The 22,789-nt window shown below is 57.2% G+C and overlaps 1 protein-coding gene across 4 annotated transcripts in view; it reads left to right on the top strand.

Moving 5' to 3' along the window:
• The first annotated feature begins 858 nt into the window (after positions 1-858).
• CXXC5 (CXXC finger protein 5) overlaps positions 859-22,789 on the top strand; it is a 33,618-nt gene continuing 11,687 nt past the window's right edge. The window contains exon 1 of one of the 4 annotated variants that reach the window (XM_081135873.1): positions 859-907. The gene's annotated coding sequence lies outside the window, so the exon portion shown is untranslated. Of the gene's footprint in view, positions 908-1,196; positions 1,918-15,197; positions 15,256-22,789 lie in introns of those variants that run through there. The other 3 variants (XM_081135870.1, XM_081135871.1, XM_081135872.1) reach the window with 3 other exon arrangements.

Below are 22,789 nucleotides of genomic sequence, written 5' to 3'. Positions count from 1 at the left end.
AAGGCCCTTCACTACCACCTCAGAGACAGGCAGGCTGCACAGAGGAGAGGAAGTATCCAGGTGGGAGCTGGTGTCTCACTTCTCCCACCACTTCTCCCGAGGCTAGACCTGGCCTGTGGCTGGAGGCACCCTAGTTGCCACAATTAACTCCCTGTTATCTGGGCCCCAATTAATCTAGGGCTGCAACTGTTTAACTCAAGGCAGACTTCCCCAACTGCTCTGCTCCCACCCCCACCCCCAGGGTCTGAAGTCTGGGGGCTGTGTTTTCTCTGCCTCCCAGAAGAAACACAAACCCATCCCCACGAATTCCACAGAATTGCAGAAATTTTCCAGTTTGGGATTATAGGAGCCTGGGGTTTACTCAATGGGCCCCTGAGATGGCGAAAAAAGGACTCCTGCCATATCATCGGCCCAAGCTGGGCAGATGTAGGGTCACCAAGGGCAAGTATATGGCGGCCTAAAATCTGTACCCACTGGGCTTTTGTTATCTCTTTCAACCAGTGTCTGTTGAGCGCTGTTTCAAGACAGGCACCATTTCAGACTTGGAGTTTGTAGACCACGGTTCCAGTGCACTACAATGTGAGTGCCTTAGCCCCAGGACTCAGGGCTTGGACTGCCATCCGAAGAGGATGCAAAACGCCCTTTCTTGGATAAGTTTCTTCATCTGTGAAATGGGGACAGGAATCTCCCGAGCCCTTTTCCTCTGGGAGAACCATAGCCCACCCAGTCCGAGAAAGTGCGCTGGAAGGGTGGGGTCTTCGAACCCGCGTCTGGCTCCCGCGTCTAGCTGGGAGATAACCTACAAGAATCTGAGCTGAGGGGCGCGGCCAAACCCTCCCTATTGGTCATCGTAGTTTCGCTGCCCGCTGAAGAGACTGGGCAGAGGGACGGCAGATTGCAACGTATGGTGGGTGTCCAAGCCTATGCACCCCTCACAAAACGGGGGAGGACCTCTTATTTTTTGTAAAGTTGTGCGGAAAGAGGTGAAGACGGGGCGCGCTGGGGAGCTGAGTCTGGGCGGACGTCGTCTGAGCGCTGGGAGCTCGAGGCGCCGAGGCTGCGGCTCCGGCCTCAGAGCCTGCGGCGTCAAAGTGGCCGGTGCTGCGCTGGGAGGGAGGCGGAGGGAGGAGGGAGGGGAGCTGAGGTGGGGGGTGGGGGGGGAGCGGCGAGTCCGGTCCGGGTTTTGCTGGCAGCCCCCGGGCAGCGTTCAGAGCTCCTGCCCGGGCGGGCGCGCGGCGGCGGTGGCGGCGGCAGAGGCGGCGGAGCCTGAGCGGGGATGTAGAGGCGGCGGCACTGGCGGCAGCAGAGGCGGTGACGGCAGCGAGAGCAGGCGCCCGAGCCTAGCGAGAAGAGCAGCCGAACCTTGTCTCCCGAAGCCGGGCCCTGCGTCCCAGCCCAGGCCAGCCCGCGCCCAGCCATGCGCGCCGCCTGCTGAGTCCCGGCGCCTCACGCTTCGCCCTCCGCCCGCCGCCCCGCGCTCCGCTCGGGGGTGATTAGTTGCTTTTTGTTGTTTTTTAATTTGGGCCGCGGGGAGGGGGAGGAGGGGCAGGTGCTGCAGGCTCCCCCCCTCCCCGCCTCGGGCCAGCCAAGGCGGCTTGACTCCGGCTCCGGACCTGGGCACGGCTGGCGGTGGGGCTGGAGCGGAGCGCACCGCGGCGGCGGTGCCCAGAGCGGAGCGCAGCTCCCCGCCCCGCCCCTCCCCCTCGTCCTCGCGGCGGCGGCGGCGGTGGCGGCTTGGACGACTCAGAGAGCCGGTAGGTGTCGAGCCACGGCCCTCCCCCGACCCCCCCGGAGGCCGGCCCCCTCCCCTTCCCCGCCTACCTCCCTCTCCTCCCCCGGGGCCCGGTGCGCGGCCGGGGCCGGAGTTCGCTGCAAGTCGGCGGAAAGTTTGGCGGCGCGGGCTCCCCCGAAGTTCAGGTGCGGAGAGCCAGGGACAGGGAAGGAGGGCTCCGTGTTTGGGAGGGGTGGGGGACGCCCGCAGCCTGAGCCCTGGAGCCCCAGAGTCTGGGAGCCCTAGCGTCTGTGATCGCTCGGTGGCCGCTGCTGTACCCAAGCCTCCCCAAGCCGCAGTCGGCGCGGTCGCAGATCACTGAGTTCAGACAAAAAGAGGGGTTTTAGGGTCGGGGACTGCGGGTTGGGCGCCGTGGATTGGGGCGGGGGCTCTTCCTGCGGGGTACCGTCCTCTCCCCAAGTACTCGAGCTGGAGGGCGTTGGGGTGGCGGGAGCCCGGGTCCTCACCTCCGGGTGTTGGGCGGGCGCTCCGCCTGCGGGGGCGGCTGATTGGAGATCCCGGGCGCGCACTCCCCCCACCAGACCCCACTCGCAGCCTTGTTTTTTGGGGGCGACGGTAACTGCTCTGAGTGCCCTGGACCACGCGTGGCTGAGTCGCCCCCTCCACTTGAAGCGGGCGGCGGCCACATTTTCCCCTCCCGCTTCTCTCCCCCGCCGCCCTCAGGGTGCCTGGCGGGCTGATCAAGTTTGACCTTTTTTTCCCGTCAAAGTATCACGCCCCCCCTCTCACAGCGCCCCGCGGCCTCTCCCTTCCTCTCCAGCCTTGGGGGGTCTTTCAGGCTGTCTCCCGAGCCCCGCGTGGCCAAGCAGCGCGCAAAGCCAGGGAAAGAGAATGGGGGTGTTCCTTTCGCTGCGGAGCTGTGGAAGGCGGGTGTCCCAGGTGCCCACCTCGCGGTTCTGGTCCCACATTTATTCATGAAGTTCGGCCCCGAACCCTCCTCCCCGAGGCTTCCCCAGAGCGAGGGGCTGAACCGCTGCGTGAAGAATGTGTTAATTTTCTTGCTGGGGGAAGTTGTCCTCGCCCGGAATGGGCTGCTTTCCGGCGGGGAGCGCGGGGTGCGCCTGGCTTTGTTTATTTGTAGATCGACAGAAAGTGAGTGACCCCAGTTTTTAAATGGGGGGGCGCCTCCGGGACCTGTCAGAAGAGCTGAAGCGCCCAATGAGGGAGCAAGATCGCATTTTGGTTTTTTTCCCCCCTTCTCAGGAATCGGAAGGGGTGCGCGGAGTTGGGCTCGCGCCATGGGCTTCAAGGAGGCACCGACAGATTTGGGGGGGGGGGGTGTTCTGTAGAGACTCATCCAGAAAGATCCGCTCTCTTGTCTCCTGCTACGGGGGTCTGTAGGGTTGGCAGCCGCGCCCTACTTTGCCCCCTGAACGCTGGGTGGTCTGAGAGTTGCGTCTTTGGATTGGGGGGGGCTGCAGGGGAGGTCCGGCGAGCCAGCCTCTTGACCCCCGCCTTTCCGCGCGCCGCGGGTGCTGTTCGGTTTTGTGGCCCGCCCTGCTCTCCCCCCCCCCCCCCGCATTTGCGCAGGAAGCGCTGAGAAGGGGGGCGTGTGTGATGGTTCAGCCCTCGCCCCCGCCTGAGCTGCCCCAGGGCGGCCGGCAGAGTCCCTTTCAAGTTTTCCGCTGGGGCCGCCTGGCGGGGGCTGCGTGAGCGGTCGTTGCGGGCTTGTTTGGAGCGCTATTTGAACGCTCGGCGCCACCTCAGCTGCCCCGGCCGGCGGGGGCGGCGGGGGCGGCGGCGGGGGGGGGGGTGTCCTCGGTGCAACCAAGGAGCATTTAAATTAGACGTTTATAGGGGGTGTATTGGCCTCAGCTTGCCTTGATCCCCTCTCGAAAGACCCCGTACCCTGGGTTTCAAACCCAGAAACTGGAACCCGAAACCTCCCAAACCCCTTTTTGAGATCGCTGCGGAGAGACTGAGGCTGGTGTTACCTACTACTGCGTAGTGTTGATTTAGCAGTTTCCCTGGATGAGACTCAGGCAAGAGCCGAGGGTGGGGGGGGGTAGTAGCTCGCTCTGCAGCTGTCACCCCCCTCCCAGAACGGAAATTGTTCTCTCTCCTTGGGGAGGAGGGAGAGGGGATGATTTTTGCCCTGGGAAGGGGTGGGAACTGTTGAGGGAGGTTGGTCTCTGGAGATCTTGGTAGAAGCCTCCCCCTCCCCGCGCACCGTAACCCCCCAATCCTGGCAGATGCTGAAGTTCTCCCAGGGAAGCCCCGAGCCAGCCTTGCACTTCCCTCCCCCATGCCACCTCCTTTTCCAAGGTTTCTCTGCAGAAGACAGACCCTTGACTGGCTGGCTGGCTGTCCGTTGGCGCCTTATTTATGTGTGTATTTGGGCCCGGCTGTTTTCTCGGCTCAGCAGGTGACCCTGGCCCGGGCCTCCTATCTCTCCCCCGACAGAGCCTGTTGACTTACCCCTGGGCCAGCGGCCTCGTCTTTATCACGTGAGGCCTGGAATGTCCACCCGGCTGGGCTGGGCTGGGATGGGTGGGGGAAGGGAAGGGGAGGGGAGGATTCTGCATCCAGGGCCCAGGCCAGCGCAGGCCTATGTTCTGTGGGCTCCCACTGAGACCCCCAACTCTTGCTGCCTCTTTCCAGCTTTTTGCTTGTCTTCTACGCATTTGACAAGTGTGAAACTGAGGCTCACAGGAGTGTGGGGTGGGGTGGATAGGGTTACATCTGGATAAAGAACCAAATCTCTGGGAATTAAATACTCCACCTTCTTTAGGATCCCATCTAGTTATTTATGGGAGGGGGGAATGGAGATGGGGTTCTCCTTGGGAGGGAGGAGTGTGGGCTTGGCTGAGGTCAGCGGACTTTCCAGGGTGCAGGATAGGGTGGAAGAATTGGGAGGTACTGATGAGCCAGACCCAGGCCTGCTTCCTTGAGCCCCTGTCTGAAGGGGTGATCATGAAGTCAGAACTCCCCAAGCCTGGTGCTCTGGAGCATGCCTTAATTGGCCAAGGATGGGGTGGGGCTCACTTACTGTTATTACTATTATTATTGCCTGCTCTTTATATGCAATTCACTTATTCATTCATTGGCTCAAAGTGTGTTTATCCAGCACCTACTATGTGTCAAGCCCCACCCTTCTGGGGGTGCAGAAATGAATCACTGACTCCGCCCCTGCTCTGGGGGCAGGCCCACGGTGGAAACTCCACCCTCTTTCCCCACCTCCCTAGGCCCTGATTGGGGCTTTTCCTTTATTTTTTTTTTCCTCTTGGCTCTCCCTCTCTTATCCTCATCACCTGGTCCCATTCTAGCCTCTAGTGTGTGTGTGTGTGTGTGTGTGTGTGTGTGTGAGAGAGAGAGAGAGGGAGAGGGAGAGGGAGAGAAAGAGAGAGAGAAATGTCCTTGATTAAGTGTATTAATAGTTAAACTCTCACTCATAGCTGGAACTTACCAGACCACAAAAAGCCTCCCCTGTTACTCACGCGCCACTGCCCAACAAGAATATCCCACTCTAGTGGGTTTTTTTTGCTTTCTTTTACTTCCCCCTTAATTCCCCCCAACTCTGAGCCCACCTTCCAGGCTGCAGGCAATGAGAAAGGATTGGCCCCCTCAAAGACCCAGGAATTGCCAACCATTCCACCTGCCCCCTAAAGCCAAAGCCAGTGTCAGCTGCTAGATGAGCCTGTGTGGGTATAGTCTGTTGGCCTGGGGTGTGGGAATCTAGGGTGGTGTGTGTGTGCTTATGACTCAGGACATGTATATCTGTGAATCTGTGTGTTGAATGTGTATCTGTCTTGGGGTGTGGGAGTCTGAGCATGTGTATCTGTGGATCTAGTTGTGTCTGCATTGCATGTGGATCTGGGAATATGTATATCCTGAGTTATGTATGCTTAGAGTTTTGTAGAGTGTGTGTTTATGATTTGTGTATATCTGTGTGTTTGTATATGCTTGTAAATCTGGGAGTGTCTGACACTCCCAAAGTGGTGTATCTGAATTGGGAAAGTGTGTGTGAACCTGGACATATCTGAGCTGTGCGGGCATTCATCTATGTCTGTCTTTAGTGATTGGTGTCTGTGTTCCTTTCTCTTTCTGTATTTCTGTCTGCCAGTCTGTATTTCTGAGTCCCAGCCGGTCCTTTCCCTCCCCTACCCTCCCTGGCAGCAACTGGGCAGCTTCCTCGTCTGCCTGCCTGCTGGGAGTTTTGGAAGCCGTGGAGGGAGACAGGCTGGGGCCGGGGTGACAGCGCGTATCCACGTTGATGGCAGCCTGTGATTACAGGAATAAAAGGATTTTAAGGTCATGGGTGTATTTTTTTTAAGTACCCCCCCCCCCCTTTGGTGGAGCCAGTGGCAGCAAAGGGCCAGAGCTCTGTGTCTGCTGGTTGTGAATCTGTCTCTATGCAGGTGAACATGGATATGTAGGGCTTTCCTGGGAATATGAACACATGTGTGTACATGCATGAGCAGAGCCTGTGAGAGCATGTGTTCCTATCTGCCTGCTTCCCATATGAGAGTCCACAGGGCTGTTCCCTGGGGGAGAATTGCCAGGAAAACTTGCTTCTGGGTGTTAAATGGGGCTGTCCTCTGTGTGCTGAAGAAAGAGCCTTTTGGTCCCCAGTCCTTTCCTACCTGTCTTCTGAAACCCTCCTAGTAGAGTGTCTCTGGCCAGAGACTAGCTAGGCCCAGTCACCTGGGCCAGGCCACATCTCAGGGTGTCAGTGCCCCTGGCCCTGCTCCAGCCCCTGTAATTGCATTCTGCTGCCTAATCCCCCGCCAGCTCAATTAGATCGCAAATTCTTCTTCATTTCCTGCCTCTGATGCTGGCTTCCCTCTGGGCTCGAAGGGCCTAGAAGAGAGGGAGGGGATCCTGGCCCCCTTCCGCCAGCACTAGTTCTTGGGGTGGTGGTGAGGTTAGTTCCTGGCACACTGGCCCTGGGGTGCAGGTTGGAACCTTGGGGGACAACAGGACAGAGTTCTGCTGGCCCTTTTTGGACTAGCCTCACTATCGCGGTGCTTGGGGAAGGGGCTTGTGTTATCTGGTATACAGGCTCTGGGTAGACCAGGCAGATCATTCTGGCCAGGCCCCTAGGCAGTGCCTTCACCCCCGGCCTCCACAGGCTCTGCCCATGTCCTGCTCCCAGAGCAGTTACTGGCCATTCTCCTGGCATAGGGGTTGTGACCTTGTTTTTGACCTTTTCATGGTATCCATTATGGGGGCCAAAAGGACCACTGAGCTCCCCTTTACTGATCCCTCCTACCCCCTTCACTTGACCTCACCCACACAAGTACGTTTGAACGCTGGCTTTGGAGTCAGACCTAGCTCCAAATCCTGGCCATGTCACTGTCTAGCTGAATATATGACCTTTGTGTTCTATGATCCTCAGATTCCTTATCCCTGAAATGGGATAGTAAGAGTGCCTGGTCCACAAGACCATTTTCAAATGGACACAAAGATGGTTGTGCAGTGCCCAGCACTGGTGGCTAACCCACAGTCAGCATTTAATTAAAGTTGACTTTTATGGTGAAAAGGACTTCACATCCCCCAGTGAAAAGGAAGAAAAAAACACTGGGCTCACACTTAGTGTTTCTGGTTCCATTATGTTAATCATCAGGTGTGTGACCTTGGGCGCATCACTCTGCCTCTCTGAGTTTCTCTTCCCCATCTGTAAAATGGGACTGATGATAGGCTTGACCTCACAGGGGCTTGGGAGGGTTGTCTGCATGCAAGTGCTTGGTCCCAGCTGCCCCAGCAGGTTTTCAACATATTACTTACCTTCTTTCTTTCCTCAGGGGTGGGGCTGGTGAAGACACAGGCTCAGGGATGAGGGGACTGACCAAGGTCATGAGGCTGGTAATGGGTCTGGGTGGGGTGGGAGGGCTAAGGGATGACCTGCTGGCATGCTCAGTGGTTTACTCGCTGGCTCAGCTGAGCTTTGAGGCATGGCCTTCCCTCCCCGCTGGTCTCTGTGGAAAGTGGTAGCTTGGCTGATTTTTTCCATAAAGGAGAAGCTGGAAGTCTACCCCTTCCTCCCCAAGGAGGCACCGTGGCAGTGGCTGTGCTGACAGGCCTCCTGGCCTTTTTGCTAGGGTGGCTGGCAGCTCTGGAGGGCCGAGTGAGCACAGATCAGCCAGAGGGAAGAGGGAACCGTAAAGGTCCCTTGCCATCACTAATCCCCGCGGCCCCTCCCATCCTCAGCCTGTCCTCTATGGGTGGAAAGACTGAAAGGAACCCCAGCAGGAGGAAAGCTGGGGAGACTGGCTCTGCTGGAGGTGGTAGAGCGGGACAGGCGGTGGAGGGGAGGGTGGCCCTGTATCTGCCTGGCAAGTCTCCTTATTTCTATGACCTCTGTCACTCATTGGCCTAGGCTCTTTAATATTTCATGGCCCTTGGAGCCAGCCCCCTGCCCCAGCCCACAGGCCCCCTTTGTCTGCCTGTCGCTGAATTGCTGAATTACTGACCCGAGGCTGCCTCTGCCTTCCTCCAACTGGCCCTGACACCTTCCCTGTGTCTCCTGACCTGCCTCCCTGACACCTCTACTTGTCACACCCTCCATCTCCCATACTCATCCTCTCCCCTCTCTCATGTCTCTGACCATCTCTTTGCCCTTTTTCTCCATTTTCCTCTTTTGTTGGCCTCCTCCTTCCCAGCAGAACAGAAACCTCAGCGACTGGTCTGCCTGCCTGCCTCCCCTCTCCTGGGTCCACCCCTTCCTGCCCCCTCCCCCCCGCCGTGCTGGCCGTGAGAGCTGGTTTTATTTATTTTTCTGTTTGTTTGGGAAGAGGGCAGTGGCAGTTCTGGGCCCTGACTGCTGAGTTCTGCCTAGAGCAGCGGGCAGGCCGGCCGGCCGTGCTGGCCTCCCAGGAATGTGGCCGGGACGCCCCGCGCTATATTTACTCCCCTCCAGCTGCCGGCCCCAGCAGGGCAAAGCCAGGCCTGCCTGGTGGCCCCAGGGGGAGCCCAGTACCCACCCTCCCTTGTCTAGCAGACCCCACATGGCTCTTGGGCCTACTGTTCCCTCCCTTCCCTGTGACCTCCTCTGACCTCTTAGGACTTGCCTGGCCTGCCAGCAGGAAGACTCGTATGTGGTGCCAGTACAGGCATAAAGTGTGGGCTCTAGGGCCTGATTTGTGTGGGCCAGCACCTGGCGGCGCCTGTCCCCCCCGCCCCCCAGGGGCCTAGCCTAGGCCTGTAATCTGGTGGCCAGAACTATGTAAAGCATCTTTCCAGGCCTCTCCCGACCAGGCCTGGTCCTTGCTCTTGCCACATCCCCTGATCACTGGCAGGGGTGGGGTGGGGTGGGGCTGGGGGGGAACCTTACCTGGCATGAGCAGCTGTGTTCTCTGTACTCCTGCCCTACTCCCACATAATTTGTCCTCTGCTGGAACTCCCAGGTCCCTCCTGTAGACATAGGTGTGCACATCTAAGTGTTTGCACTTATTATGTACAACATGCATGCATACATGCTAGATTGTACCTTCCTTGGAGGCAGGGCCATGCCTCCTGTCATTGACTCCTTCATTCATCAGTTGCTTGTGGGATCCTTTGAGTCTGCTCCTTGCCAGCCTTGTAGTAGGATATGGCAGTGATTCCTTCCCATTCCCCCATGCCTGGCACCAGCTAAGTGTTTGAAGAGCTCTAGCTGTTGCTCTAATCAATTGCTGTCCCCCAATTATTACAATAAGAATAAGAAGTTGTAGCAGTGGTAATGACAAGGGCTAACTTGCACTGTTTCTAGCCTTCACTTCCTTTAATCCTCACAGCAGCCCATTGAGTTGGATGCTGTTAGCATCCCCATATACAGATGAGGAAACTAAGGCTGGAGTTTGTGACTTGCCCCAGGACATGCCACTGACAAAATAGTATTAGATCCTAGCAGAGCCCTTGCCTGGCTGTGAACACTGTGAGGACAGCCAGGGTTGGTCTGCATATGGTTTTTCCTACACCTTCCACACTGCCTGGCACACAGCAGGGATTCCCTAAATGCTTGCTGACTGCAGGCTTTACTCTTTGCTTCCTGAGATCCCCATATCCCTGTCAAGGGTCGTGGTATGTAGTAGGGAGATGGGGTGATTGACCCGGTAGGTAAATGAAAGAATGAATTAATGAATGACCAGATGATTAACTACGGGAATGAGTGCTCTCAAGGGGTACTGGGATAGGAAGCATGCTCGTGACCTAACTGGTATGTAGAGATCCACTGGTACTCTAGAGAATCCTGGGAAGTGAGGTAGGGGATAGGGCTGAGAGATGTGGCCAGAGACCAGTAGGCTGCTGGGGCTGAGCCCTCAGGGCAGGTCACATCTTCTCCCCGGACCTCTGTTTTTCCACCTGTCAAATGGGCTTGGAGCCTTTGCCCTGGCTGGTTGCCTGCTGGCCTGTGCTGGGGCAGGCCTGGGAGCCTGAGAGGTGAGGGGACTGGTGGGAAGGAGAAAGCAGTGGGTGGTGAAGACAGGAAGATGAATCGTGGAGCTTGGCTTGGAACCTGAGAAGCAGAGAGACCAGCCCTGACCTGACGCCCGTCCTCCCTCTGAGCTGCAGGGTGGGGGTGGAGGCTCACAGACCTCTAGTTACCCACTCTTGCTCTGGTAAGGGCTGGACTTCCTGACACCTGCAGTGTCAGTGGCTGTGTGTGCCCTGAGGAACTGGTCTGTTCTCCAGGACTAGACTAGCTATATCCACAGGCCCACAGCCCCCCAGTCCCTCTAGCTCCTGTTGACCCTGATGGGAGAGACCCAGCCTCTCACCTCCCTCAAAGCTAGATGGGAAATTGGTTAGCTGGACCCATAGCAGGAGGTGAGGGTGAGGTTGGCCACCTGTATTCCTGTGAGTGTCAGATCTTTGTGGCCTAGAATTTTTAGTCATGGGAATCTAGAATCATAGAACACTTGGAGCAGAGGAATTCTTGAGTCAGGATTCCAATCCTGTTGGGATTCTAGAATCACAGAACCATGGGTTTTACTGCTGGAGGGAAACGTGAATGGTCATGTTTCAATCTTGTTTGACTCTAGGGGACATTGAGGTTCTGAAGGGAGGGGCTTCCCTATGGTGCCCTCAGGTGACATGAGTACACACCTGAGGCAGAAACCCAGTTCTATCATTGCCTACTGCTCTTTGGAGATGTAGCCAGTGTGGGGAGTGGGCTGTGTGGGCCCAGTTAGGCAGCAAGGGGACGTGGATGGCTGCAGGCACAGTAGGGGTCCTCTTGGTGGTGCCCACCCTCCTGCTGCCCACGGCTGCCCACGCTTCCCCAGGCACCAGTGTGAGGAGGAAATGTAGGCTGTTGCTTCCAGCAACAGCCGGCAGGGCCGGGCGGCTTCCCAGCTCCCCCTCTGATTCATGGCCGTCTGCAGCTTTCCCCTCCCCTGGGGGCCTCAGCAGCCCCATCTGTGCAATGGGAGAGGAGGCTCTATCCCAAAGTCCAGCATCACAAAGACCATATAGTTGGAATTCTTTTGTGGGAGAGTAGTCTGAACTAGACAGTTGGACAGTTGGACCCAAAGCACTGAGAAATCTTTCTTGGGGTCACCCTAATGCCTCCAGTAGCTTGGGAGGGCTGAATTGGTTCCTGGGGCAGAAAGTGTTGGTGTGGGGTAAGTGGATAGAGAAGGGACCTGCAGTTAGAGTCTCTCTCCTTCAGGAAGACAGAGCAGTGAATGGGAAGGCTAGCTCTCCAGGCTATCTCCTGACCTTAGTATACCCATCTGTAAAACGGAGGGTGTTATTTCATGAGGTCATTCATCCAGGGTCTACTCTGTGCTTGGATATGTGCTGGGTGCCTTGGATACTGGGGAATGTCGAGGCAAGTGGCTGAGTGGTGGGGCGAGGTGGGGGGCTCCTTGGCTGCAGACATGGGGTAGGAGTGTGATTTGGCTGAAGGGGTGACTCTGGGAGAAGGAATGAGGTGGGGGGAGATAAGGAGGTGGCCAGTTAGGCAATGTCCAGGGGAAAATCCCAGCCGATCTGAGGAAGTGTTTCCTCTACTGGTCTCCTGGAAGGAAGGCAAGGCAAGGAGGAAAGAGGGTAGCTGGGGGCAAATAAGGCCCCCCAGCCAGTTCAAGTGGAGACCTCCCAGGCCTGGCAGCTGGGTGGGTGTGCCCCTCATGCTGCAGGAGGGCTGGAATGCATCACCTTTCCCTCATGCTCTGAGGCTGGACCTTTGAGGGGTGGGGAGAGCCGCTAGGGCTGCAAGGAGGGGCTGGGCTATAGTCCAGATATCAAAGGCTTCCCCGAACCTCTCGGTGCCCCCCGCCCTGTCCTGCCCTGTCGTGCCCTGTCCTGAGCTGGGGTGGCAGATGCTGTTTCATCGGCTGAGGCGAGTGGGAGGCCTCCGGAAGGTCCTCCTGGGAGGTTCCGGGGGGCAGCGGGGGCGTTGGCAGCTGCCTCCCAGCCAGGGCTGGCTCAAGTGGCCTCCCAGGTCCCTCAGTCCCCCAGGCCTGGGGGTGGGGGGTGGTGCCTCAGAATTGAGACTGGTCCCTCCTGCCTTCAGTCCCCCCACTGCCCACCAAGCTTCTTGGCTCTGGCCCCCTCCCATCCCTGGCTGCGTCTGCAGAACCCCCCCTGGGGAAGGCAGGGGAGGAGGCGCAGCGGGCTCAGAACAGCGGGTGCCCGTGCAGCCAAGTATTTGCGCGAGCTGTCAGAGACAGACAGGCATGTGGGGAATTTGGTGTGTGTGGGGCTGGGGGAAGCAGCCGGGTGGGCAGGCAGGCAGGCAGGAACTGGGAAGCTGGGGAGCTGGGGCTGCCTCCCCCGCCTGTTGAACCCTGTGGAAACCACCATTCTCCTAGCCCAGATCAGAAGATATATCCAGCCCCTTCTTTCTGCCTGTGCCAGTACAGGGAGAAGAGTGGGACTGTGACCCTGGCTGGGGTGTGATGACAGAGCTGACACTGGGGAAGGGAGTGCCCTGTTGAGCGCCTGATCCTGAGAGAAGCTGTCTGGTAGAGTGTGGAGCCAGGCAGGAATCCGGGTTGTGCCCGACTGTGGCCTCCAGGAAATAGCAGCTGTCATGCTCCCAAGTCGTCCCCCCCACACACAACCCCCCAAACCTGGCACAACTTGTTTCCTGGCCAGGGTCCGGCTGGGGCAGATTGGAGGAGCCTGGTATTGCCCAGCCTGGATAAAGAAGAGGCAGGGTGGAGGGGGCCATGTTTAAGCCTAAAGGTACTTGGGATCCTGGGTAGGGGCTCCACTAGTTACTATTTTGCTGAAGCAGATTGGAGTCACTTTGGAGGAGTGGACCACAGACCTTATCTCCCTGGACAAAGACCCCAATTTTGTAACCTTCGTGGTCTCCTTTCCAATAGTGCCTGTTAGGCAGGTCAGGACCTCGAGCTGAGTAATACTTGGTGTTTTGTAGCTGAGAGCCCAGGGAGGTGAAACACTGGCCTAAGGTGACAGGGTGGGCTCCCAGACTTCTTCCTACCCTCATGTGGGTGGAGCCATTGGGAAGAGGTGAACATTGGGGGGGGGGACTATAATTAGTCCTGTAGAGCCATAGGGCCCCTGGGAACAGCTGTTGGTGGTAGGGGGTGCAGACAGAGGCCTGGAGCTGCATTTAGTCTGGACAGAAATATCCTCCCCCCACCCACCCACCCACTGGCTCAGTGGCCAGGCTGCGGGCTTGTCCCCTGAGGGGCAGCTTGCCTGGGCCTGGCGGCCGGCGGGACAGGCAAGATGACCCGATAGGCTTTTCCCAGCTCAGGTTTCGATGAAACAGGAACCGGAGCCGAAGCCTGGGCTGTGGGGGCCAGGGCAGCCTGAGCCTGGGGGGCCAGGGCTTCCTCCCTCCACTCCTCCCCCTTCTCCCCATGATGCAGCCTCCCCTCCTCAAAGGCCTGGGGAAGCAGCAGGTTATTTATCAAGCCAGCCTCCACGCCAAGTCTTGCGCTGGCGGCCATGAGCCCAGCAGAGCAGGGTGAGCTGGGCGGGCGGCGGCGGGATGAGCTCAGGAGACGTGAGTCACCCCATCCCCAGCAGCCCCACGAGGCCCTGCGGCCTGGCAGGCAGAGCACACTCACGCACTCCCCATGCGGCACACCCAGGGGCACACACTTTGAACAAACAGTCACTCACACAGTTCCACATGACCTGCACACACAACTGGCACACATAGTACAAGTTTGATCCCCTATACCCTGGACACTCCAGAAGCACACTTGCTATTACACTGTCAGCCCCAGCCTCTGGTGCACACACACACTGGCACGTATATCAGCAAATAGACATACACAGTCACACATGTGCATCATATGCCCCTGGGAGTACACTGCCCAGTCCTGTCATGGGCTCAGGCAGTCATCCTCAGGCTATAACTCACACGCAGAGGGTGCCACAGAGTTGGGTCAGGAGCACTGACACAATAGAGCCTGGCGCATGTGCATGAACTGGTTGGGGCTTTTCTCACCCAAATGCCCTGTTTAGGCTCACACAAAGGAGGCTCCACCTTCGGCCATGTAGAGGCAGCTGAGTTCTGTGAGGTGGGTGTGAGAAGGAAGACGATTTCCCCCAGTCTCCTAGACTGGCTGGCCCTCTCTGAGGAGGACACGCAAGTATCAGGCATGGAATTGTTACACACAACCCTCTCTCCAGGATGGAGCACTTGGGCCATGGCAGAGCTGGTTGGGGGTAGATGGGGAGGGATGCAGAGGAGCGTGGAAGAGGACAGGCTGGAGAAAGAAAGCCATGGAAAATCAATTTTTCTGGGAGCGCCAAGTGGTCAGCTGCTCCTTCCCCTTGGGGTGGGGTCCTTGGGAGATTGGGGTTACTAGAGATTGGGGGAGGGATGAGACCCCCTTGATCTAATGGGTTGTGCCCCAGAAGTCTTTCCACCCTCCCTGCTCACCCTGGCACCTACTTTCTCCTCTGCCCCCTTGGTTTCCAAGCCCCTCATTATCTCCCTCTAGTTCTTAGTCTGCTGGCCTGCAAAATGGGTGCAGAGCTGGCCTGAGTACAAGGAGGGCCTGGACTGCTGGGTTGGAGGAATGCCTCTAAGCTTCTGCTGCCCATTGGACCTTCCTTCCCTATACTAGGCAGAACTGGGGACATACCCATTTTTCATTTATGGGAAAATGCACCATTTTTCAGATAAGAGAATTAAGTCTGATGGGGATGGCTTCATGGTCATCTAACACCCAGACTACAGATCATTCTGGACCTACAGGATTGAGACAGCCCAACAGGGGTCACGGGAGAGGTGGCTGTAAGGCCTCAGCCCAGGCTGGCTTCCACTTACTGGCCATACAGGTCTCTCCCATAAAGGCCTGGATGGTAGTCAGGGAGAGAAGAGGAGCCCAAGCATCCTGAGGAAAACAAATGACTGTGGCCAGTCAGGAGGACTGGATGTCCTCATGACTCCAGAGCCATGGACTCTGGAGTTAGACAGGCTTGGTCACTACCTACTGTGTAATCATGGGCAAGTCTGCCAATCTCTGACTTCTCTGTCTCAGAGCTGCAGGACCTGAAGTAGATGGTGGGGTGTGGTTCTCATCATGTCACATCTGGATCTCCAGGTGAGTCCAGTGCCCCCAACCTATCTGTTCCACCAAAGCTGACATTTTACTGGGAGTGGTACCACACAACATGGGCTCTTTAATTAGAATGCCTTGGATTTAGCCTTCCAGATGGGAATGCTGGGGTGTGGGAATGAAGAGGCTGACCTTTGGGCCATGGGGAAGGGGAAGGATAGGATTGGGTTGGACTCAGGAAAGAGGGACCTGGGCTTTTTGGGTGTCTGGACATTCCTGGGGCCTTCAAGTATGAAGAAACAGAAAGAGCCAAGGCTTTCTCTATCCCCCACACCCCAACACAAAGCAAGGCTACGTTAGTCTCAAATAGGGACTTCTAGGTGGCAAATGAGGCCTTTGCAGGGTGGTGAAGAGCTTGGCACATGCCTGTGTGGAAGAGCTGTTGACTGTGGGAGATTGAAGAAGTGCTGACATAGAACAGGCAGGGCTGGGAGGCCATGGAGGGAAAAAGAAAGGTTGGCAGGAAGTATCGGTGGGTTCTTTCTATGGTCAGAAAAGGAAGTGTAAGCCTAGACAGCTGAGTGCTGCCCTCCTTGAGGCATTCGGACCTTTACTGTATGCTCATCTCCCTGTGTTCCTGCAGGTAAGAGGGTGGGGAGGGAAGAATACGCTCTAGTTGTTTGTGGTTGAGGAAACTGAGACACAAGGGATTGGCTCAGACTCAAAGGCTAACAGTTGCAGAATTGGGGCTACAACCTAGGTTCCCTGACACTCCTGGCTTGAGCTGTCCTTGATGCTCACTCTTATGCTAGCTGATGATGATACCTAGAATGGAGCCTGCAAAGTGGAAGACAACCTTGACTCCAGAGCCCTGTGGACCCTTTCATGGCCTGCATCAGTGCCTCTGGAGGCTCTTACCATCCGCCATGATCGCACTCTATGAGTAACGTTCCTAGTTGGGCCAGCTCCTTCCTCACCTGTACCTAGGCCCATGACTCTCTTAGGGTACTCTACTATTGGTACTCTCCAGGTTTGGACCAAAGGGCATTGGGACTGCTGACCCCTTAGGCCTGGGTAGGATGAGCCCTGTTGGCCTTGGCTTCTGCAGGGCAAGTGGTTCACTGGGAGTGGGGTGTGGAGGACAGGGATGCCCAGGGGAGCAGCTTGCTGCCCTGAGGGAACTCCTTGCAGACAAATTCTGGGAAACTCAATTGTAAGAGCTGCCCAGGGGCCTGATCAGGATCACACACCTTCCCCATCCCCCAACCTCCCCCCTTCCTGGGAGCTCCTTTCCCCTCTGGGGAGCCCTGTAGGTAGTCATTGAGCCAGTGTCCTTGAGCTGAAAATACCTTCCTTTTTGTACACAGGGAGAGTCACAGTGACCCACACACACACACCCCTGGTCAGTGTGCTGGTTAGCCAAAGACAACCAGGTACAATGTGGCCCTGGGTTGGGGCTCACTAAAGGTCACTGAATCGACTTTATGTTGCTGGAAGTTGGTCATGGCCTCAAATGGAGGAGCAGACTCTCTGGGTTTAGGACCTTATGCTGTGTGGCAAGTCACTTCCCCTTTCTTGTCTCAGTTTCTACATCTGTGAAGTGACTGAGAGTCTCTCTGCACACTCTCCGAGGCAGGGGTAAGTCACAGTCTGACAGACACACCCGTATGCCCTTCCACTGGTATCCCCAGGCCCCCTAGGCTCTTGCCGCTCCCTTTCACTAGAACAGGATCCAGTGGGGGGTGGGGGGCTCTAAAGTTGGGCCAGCCTGGATTTTAGTCTTCCTCTACCATCCACAAGTTGGGTGATTTTGACCAGTCACTGCCCCACTCAGCTCTGAACCTCAGTGTCCTCATTTGTGAAATGATGGGCCATGGTGCCTACCTCTTTGGGATGATACGGACAGAGCACCTGGAACAGACGTGATTGATGATGGTGACATTGTAAACCACCCCCCCCCCCCGGGCTGTCCTGGTTTGGGTTCCCCCAGCCTTGGTCTCAGGGATTCTGGGAAGGAGACAGTGCCAGTCTGCTGGCTCAGCCGGCTTGGCCACTGACCTTCAGAGCACCCAGGCTGTCAAGGCCACCTGACTGCCTGCTGGGCAGGCGGGTGGCAGGGGTGAGTGTCTGCCAGCTCCTTGCCTGACGCTGCCCTCCCCTGCTCCCACTCTCCTCTCTCTCTCTGCGCCTGTGTGTGAGCTAATTAATCTCAGCCCCTTTGGGAAATTAGAACGCTGCAGCCGTGGACTCTTCAGCCTCACAGTGCCTGTGCTGCTCCTGGGCCCTGCCAAGACCCACTGTGGTTTGGGAGCATGGGGTTGGGGATAGGGGCAGCAGGAGTAGCCGCATAGGCATGGGTTTCCCTGAGCCCCCCCACTTCCTGGCTGAGGGGTAGCTCTGGCTTCTCAGCCCCCTCCCCTCCCAGACAGCATCCATAAGGACACAGGGTAATCCTCCTGCTGGGGTGAAACCCAACCCCCAGTGGTTCTCTGACCTGGTCCTGGGGCTGATATGGTCACCCCCTCACCCCACATTCTATCTCATTGTGGGGCCCTTTTGCCTACCCAGCTTGGACTGATGGGGACAGATGTAATTATGGAATTTTGCTTGGGAAATTAATTCAGAAAAGTTAATTAATTGACAGTTCCGGAGGTGGCAGGCTCCACGCCCAGCCAGTCTTACTGACGTTAGTGCTGACCCGCCAGAGCCATGCAGCTTTCTGGGCGGGCTGGAGAGAGGGACCCCAGTGACCTAGCTGGGGAGCCCTGGGACAGGCAGCAAATGCACAGTGAGGAGGAAAGTGCAGACCAGTGTCGTGACCCAGAATGGGCACCTGGAAAGGGTTTGTCAACTGAATCTGCTGAGATAAACCTGGCATCCTAAGAACTCAGTCACTTGTTTGTATATTCAACAAGCCATTGTCAAACTTCTGTACATCGACCCATTGTCTTAAGTGTCCCCAGGCAACAGACCACGGAATATTTTGTCCAGGTCTTCCAAATCCCTTTTCTCAAGGAAAACCTCTAAATCTATACCAAAAGGCTTTTCCAAAGGGCTCAAGGAAATTATTGGGCCCATTGTGCAGCTGAAGCAACTGAGGCTCAGAGATGTGACTTGCCCAAGTCATTCAGCTGTATCCTCCAGCAGGATGGGGTAGGGGTCATATAATACGTCATCTTCCCAAGGGCTGAACACTGCCATAGGCAGCCCCTCCTGTGTGTGGGTGACAGGAGCCTTGAAATTGACTCTGTATCCCAAGGAGACAGATAATAAGGCCAACCCCTTTCACCCTGGCACTTCTGGAACCACTGTGTCTCCTCTCCCCATACCTCGCTCTTGGACACTTGTGTAGGCATGTGGGCTTCCCCCACCACCCCACCCAATCTCCAGGACGACCCACCTAGGCTGAGGCAGGAGGCCCCATATCTCAGGGCTCCCCAGGTATGGAGGGGCCCCATTTCTAGGGCCCCTTATAACAACGGCCCAACTAAGTTCTAGTGTCTGGAGGAGTGTGGGTTTGATACAGTCTTATCCAGACAGAAAGGTCAGGGCTGGGGTAAGAGATGGCTAGGCTCAGGACAGGTTAGAGATACTGACTGCAGGAGGCCAAGGTAAGGAACGCAGGCTTTCAAGAGGTTGTGTGGCCTTAGGCAGGCCCCTTAGCTTCTCCGAGCCTCTTTTTCCTCACCTGAGAAACAGGGATGGTCATATGTACCACTCAGAGGGCTGTGGTGAGGTGCAAGGAGGTATAACCGCTTGAAGCGCCGGGCTGGGTGGGACAGCAGGGCACTTATGGGACTGTGCTGGCTCCAGGGCCTGAGAAGGCCAGCAGGTTAGTGCATGTGGTTGGGACAGGAGCTGGAGGACACAAGAGGGGGTGATATTTGTGAGGCACACAGGAGCCAACAGCTCAGAGTCCTGGGGCCTCTAGGGGGAGTCAGTCTATAGAGCATCCACTGGTGGATTTGTTTGGTTCATTCATTCCTTCACCTCCAGCCTCCAAGTGAGCCCTACAGTTAGTTGTGTGGGCCTTACCTCTCAATGGTTCAGAATAAAGTGTCCGTCACGGGTAGGCTGAACTGAGCACTTTGAATTCCATATCACAGATGTGGTCTGTAGTTCTGAGCTTCTTCAAGGACTGACCCCTAGTCTTTGGGTTTTAGTGGACCACCCCACCCACTCCCTGAGCATCCTGTGTGGGCCAGGTATGGGGTCATAGAGAAGAAGCTTCCTCTGCCCACCTCACCTCCTCCAAAAGTCCTCCCTGGTGGCACCACCACCACCACCTACCCCGTACATTAGGTCATTGGTTGAGCACTTGGGGCTCTCTGCATAGATTGTTAAACTCTTCTCTGTGTGTGTGTGTCCATTTCCCCCCTAGACTGGGAGCTCCCTGAGGATGGGGTCCATGGCATCTCTCTGTATGCCATGCCCAGCAGAGTTAGTGCTGGACTTGCGGTATAGGGCTTCTATTTTCCTGTTTTACAGATGGCCCTGTGAGGGTGTTGCTCAGCCAAGGTCACAGCTTTTATGAGGGGGCAGAGCTAGCTTGGCCCAGATAGTGTGGGGCTGCTGGTGCTCTCTGGGGTCTCCCTGCAGACCTTAGGCACTTCCCACACTTCTTTGGGACCTGCAGATCTTGATCCATTTGGAAGGCAGGGTTCTGGGTGTCCAGTCTTCAGCCCTGTGCTCCTGAGAGCTTAGGGAGTGAGGAGTTCTGACATCAGAGGGTGGGCCTTAATTTCTCCCAGCCTGTTTCTTTATCTGTAAAATAGGGGTCCTGGTACCTCTCCCTGGTAGTGCTTGGTGGGGAGGTGATTAAAAGAAATAATGGATGCCTGGAACTTAGAACTCCTTAAGTGTTCCCCATCGTTATTATTACTAACACTGTTATTTTTTTTTTACCATCACATTATTATTCATGCTTCCAGGGCCCCCGGCAGCTGCAGTGGCTCTGGGCCTGGGCAGAGCTCTGGTCTGCAGAGAAGTTGCAATTTCTAATTAGTCAGTGCCCCAAGGAGAGGGCCTGGGTTTTTATTTTTGCTGGAGGATCCCACCTGCCCAAGGCTTCCCCAGCTCGTCATCCGCTGGGCTAGGGCTGTGCCCCGTCTCCAGCCTCAGGTAGGGGGGGCCTGGCTCCAGGCAAAAGCGTCTCCAAATTTCCCCTGCCACTCCCTCCGCCTCCCAGACCTCCAGGGCCATGAATCATTTATGAGGCAAAAATGAAACCAATTAAGGACAAACTTTGAAAGCCTCTAATTGCTGTGCCTGGTGGCACCCAGGAATGAGGGGAGGCAGGCCCGCCCGGTGCGGAATCTCCTTGGCCCGGGCCTTCCCAGGCCTCCTGTCCCACCGCGTCGCAGGGCGCCACGGCTCCCCGCCGCCTCCCGGCCGGCCGCGGATGTGCCTGCGCGGCTCCGGCTGCTGCAGCGTCTGCCGCCCCGGCGCCCGCCCGCCCGGGTCCCAGGCCGACTAATTAGGGCCGTCTCCCCTCCCCGCGCCGCCCTCCGCCCGCTCCAGGCCCGAGGTGATGGCGGCTGTTCCTGCCGTTCTGGGGCCTGTGACCCAGAGCTGGCCGCGTTTCTCGGGGCGGGAGCCAGCTCTGCTCGCTCGGCTTAACCCAGACAAGCCCAGAACGCCCTGTCCCTGAACTAGGAGGCTGGGGCTCCGTGCGCCCCGCCACGGGGTGCAGGCTTGTGTAGGCTCTGGGCCGCGCTGGGGTACATGGCTTGGATAGTCCCATTTAGTCTCAAGGAGAGAGATATTCATCCCAGGGAGAGTGGAGGGTGTTGGGGAATGACTGATGAGATGGGAACGGCGGGGGGGGGGGGGCGATACAGGGGAAGGTTTGGGATGGAGTGGGGTGAGCTCCTGCGGTGGCGCCTTGGTCCAGCGGGATCCAACTCTCTCTCTCAGCTTTGCCACAAACAGAGTGATCTTACACAGATTCCTTAGCCTCGGTTTCCCCGTTTGTGAACTATTAGGACTGACTAGTTTTCTTCTGGATTTGGGATTGAGGAGCTAGGCTTTATTTGACCCCTACTCCCCTCTCTAGGGGGCTGCTGAGGGGGTGGTCAGCAGCTGTAGTATGGACCAAGCAGTGCCTGCTTCACTGCCAAGAGCCCTGGGCACCAATGACCAGCCTGCTCACTGTGCTGAGGGCCAGGCAGGCCCTGGGCACTCAGGCACGTTGTTTGCTGAAACCGAATTTCTGTGCTTGTGTTTTTCCATAATTATATTAGCAGGTGGGATTTTTCCTCGGGGAAGCCGTGGGAGGGGGAGCGCCATGGCAGTGTCCCCACCCGCTCTAAGCGTGAGCTGGGCTCTGCCTGCCCGCCCGTAATGATTTTTTAATTATGCAGCCAGTGCTCGGAATTGCTAATCCACCTCCAGCGCAGCATCCTCTCCTGCAGCTCACACCCCAATCCCTCACTGGTGTCCCCAGAGTGGTGGTGCCCAGCCCCACGCCCATCACTGATGCTTGTGCTGGGGAACACCCCCACAGTGGGAGAGAGGGTAGACCAGGAAGGGCTGAAGGGGCACCTCTCAAGCTGCAAGTGAAAGAACTTTGTGGTGGTGGGGCCTGTGTCTCTCTTTGTCCCCACTGCTCCCAGCATGGCTTGTACCCTCTAGGACAGCTGTGGTTCTGGAAGAAGGCAGAGGAATTATCAGTGCCCACCCCTGAGTGACATGGCCACAAATTTCAGGGACATCAGCCCATCTCCCTAGCCTTGTGTGAACCCCAAAGACACACAGAAGTATGATCTTTGTCTCTGTCACACTCATAATTTGCTTCCCTTCCCCACACACACTCAGCCTCACAGTTACACAAGCAGAACATCACGCTCTGTGTGTTTCTCATACATAGAGCCACACCTGAGGACCAGGGGCCCTCAGGAGACCCCATTGCTGCCTTCCCTGCCCCGAGGTGGTCCTCCCCCACTCCCACCTGGTGGGGTGGTTTCCTGTGGCTGGGCCTGCCTGAACCTCCATCGACCTGGCCTGGGGGAGGTGGCAGTGGGGTGGGGGAGGTGGCAGTGGGATAGGGGAGTTCTGCAGCACTGTGGCTGCGGCGCCTCTCCAGGCGCCCAGCTGTGGCATCTGTCAAGGTCAGATAGCGACTCCGGAACCAGCCGGCTCAGCCCCATGGCCCCTCTCGCCTCATTATTTTTGTGTTCCGGGGCTGTGGCGGCAGCGACACCTCCCTCCCTCCCCCTCAGCCTCCCACCTCTTGCCTGCCTCCCCCACACCTCTGCAGGGAGGGCCCTCGGTCTGGGGGCTTTTGTTTTCCAGTTTTTTTCACACTCAGACCAGGCAGGCGGGCAGACACTGGCGAGAGCTGTTGGGTTTTGAATGCAGACAAGGCAGGTGCCTTCCTGGTGGCTAGGACAAGCTAGTGGAATCCTGGATTGTTTTCTCGGGGACAAACTGAACCTGGGCGGAGCCCAGCCTCACCACAGCCCCAGTGCACCTGTGTGCAGCTTCCTGTTTCCATAGGGGCCCCAGCACCTGGCATCAGTTCCTGTCTGCGTCATCCCCAGACCTGTTGGGCCTCAGACTCACATCCCAGACCCGTCAG

This window comes from Miniopterus schreibersii, assembly GCF_964146895.1.
Source record: "Miniopterus schreibersii genome assembly, chromosome: 4".
Taxonomy (NCBI): Eukaryota; Metazoa; Chordata; class Mammalia; order Chiroptera; family Miniopteridae; genus Miniopterus; species Miniopterus schreibersii.
The sequence above is the reverse complement of the archived record's forward strand: the minus strand, read 5'-3'. Positions and strand labels throughout refer to the sequence as shown.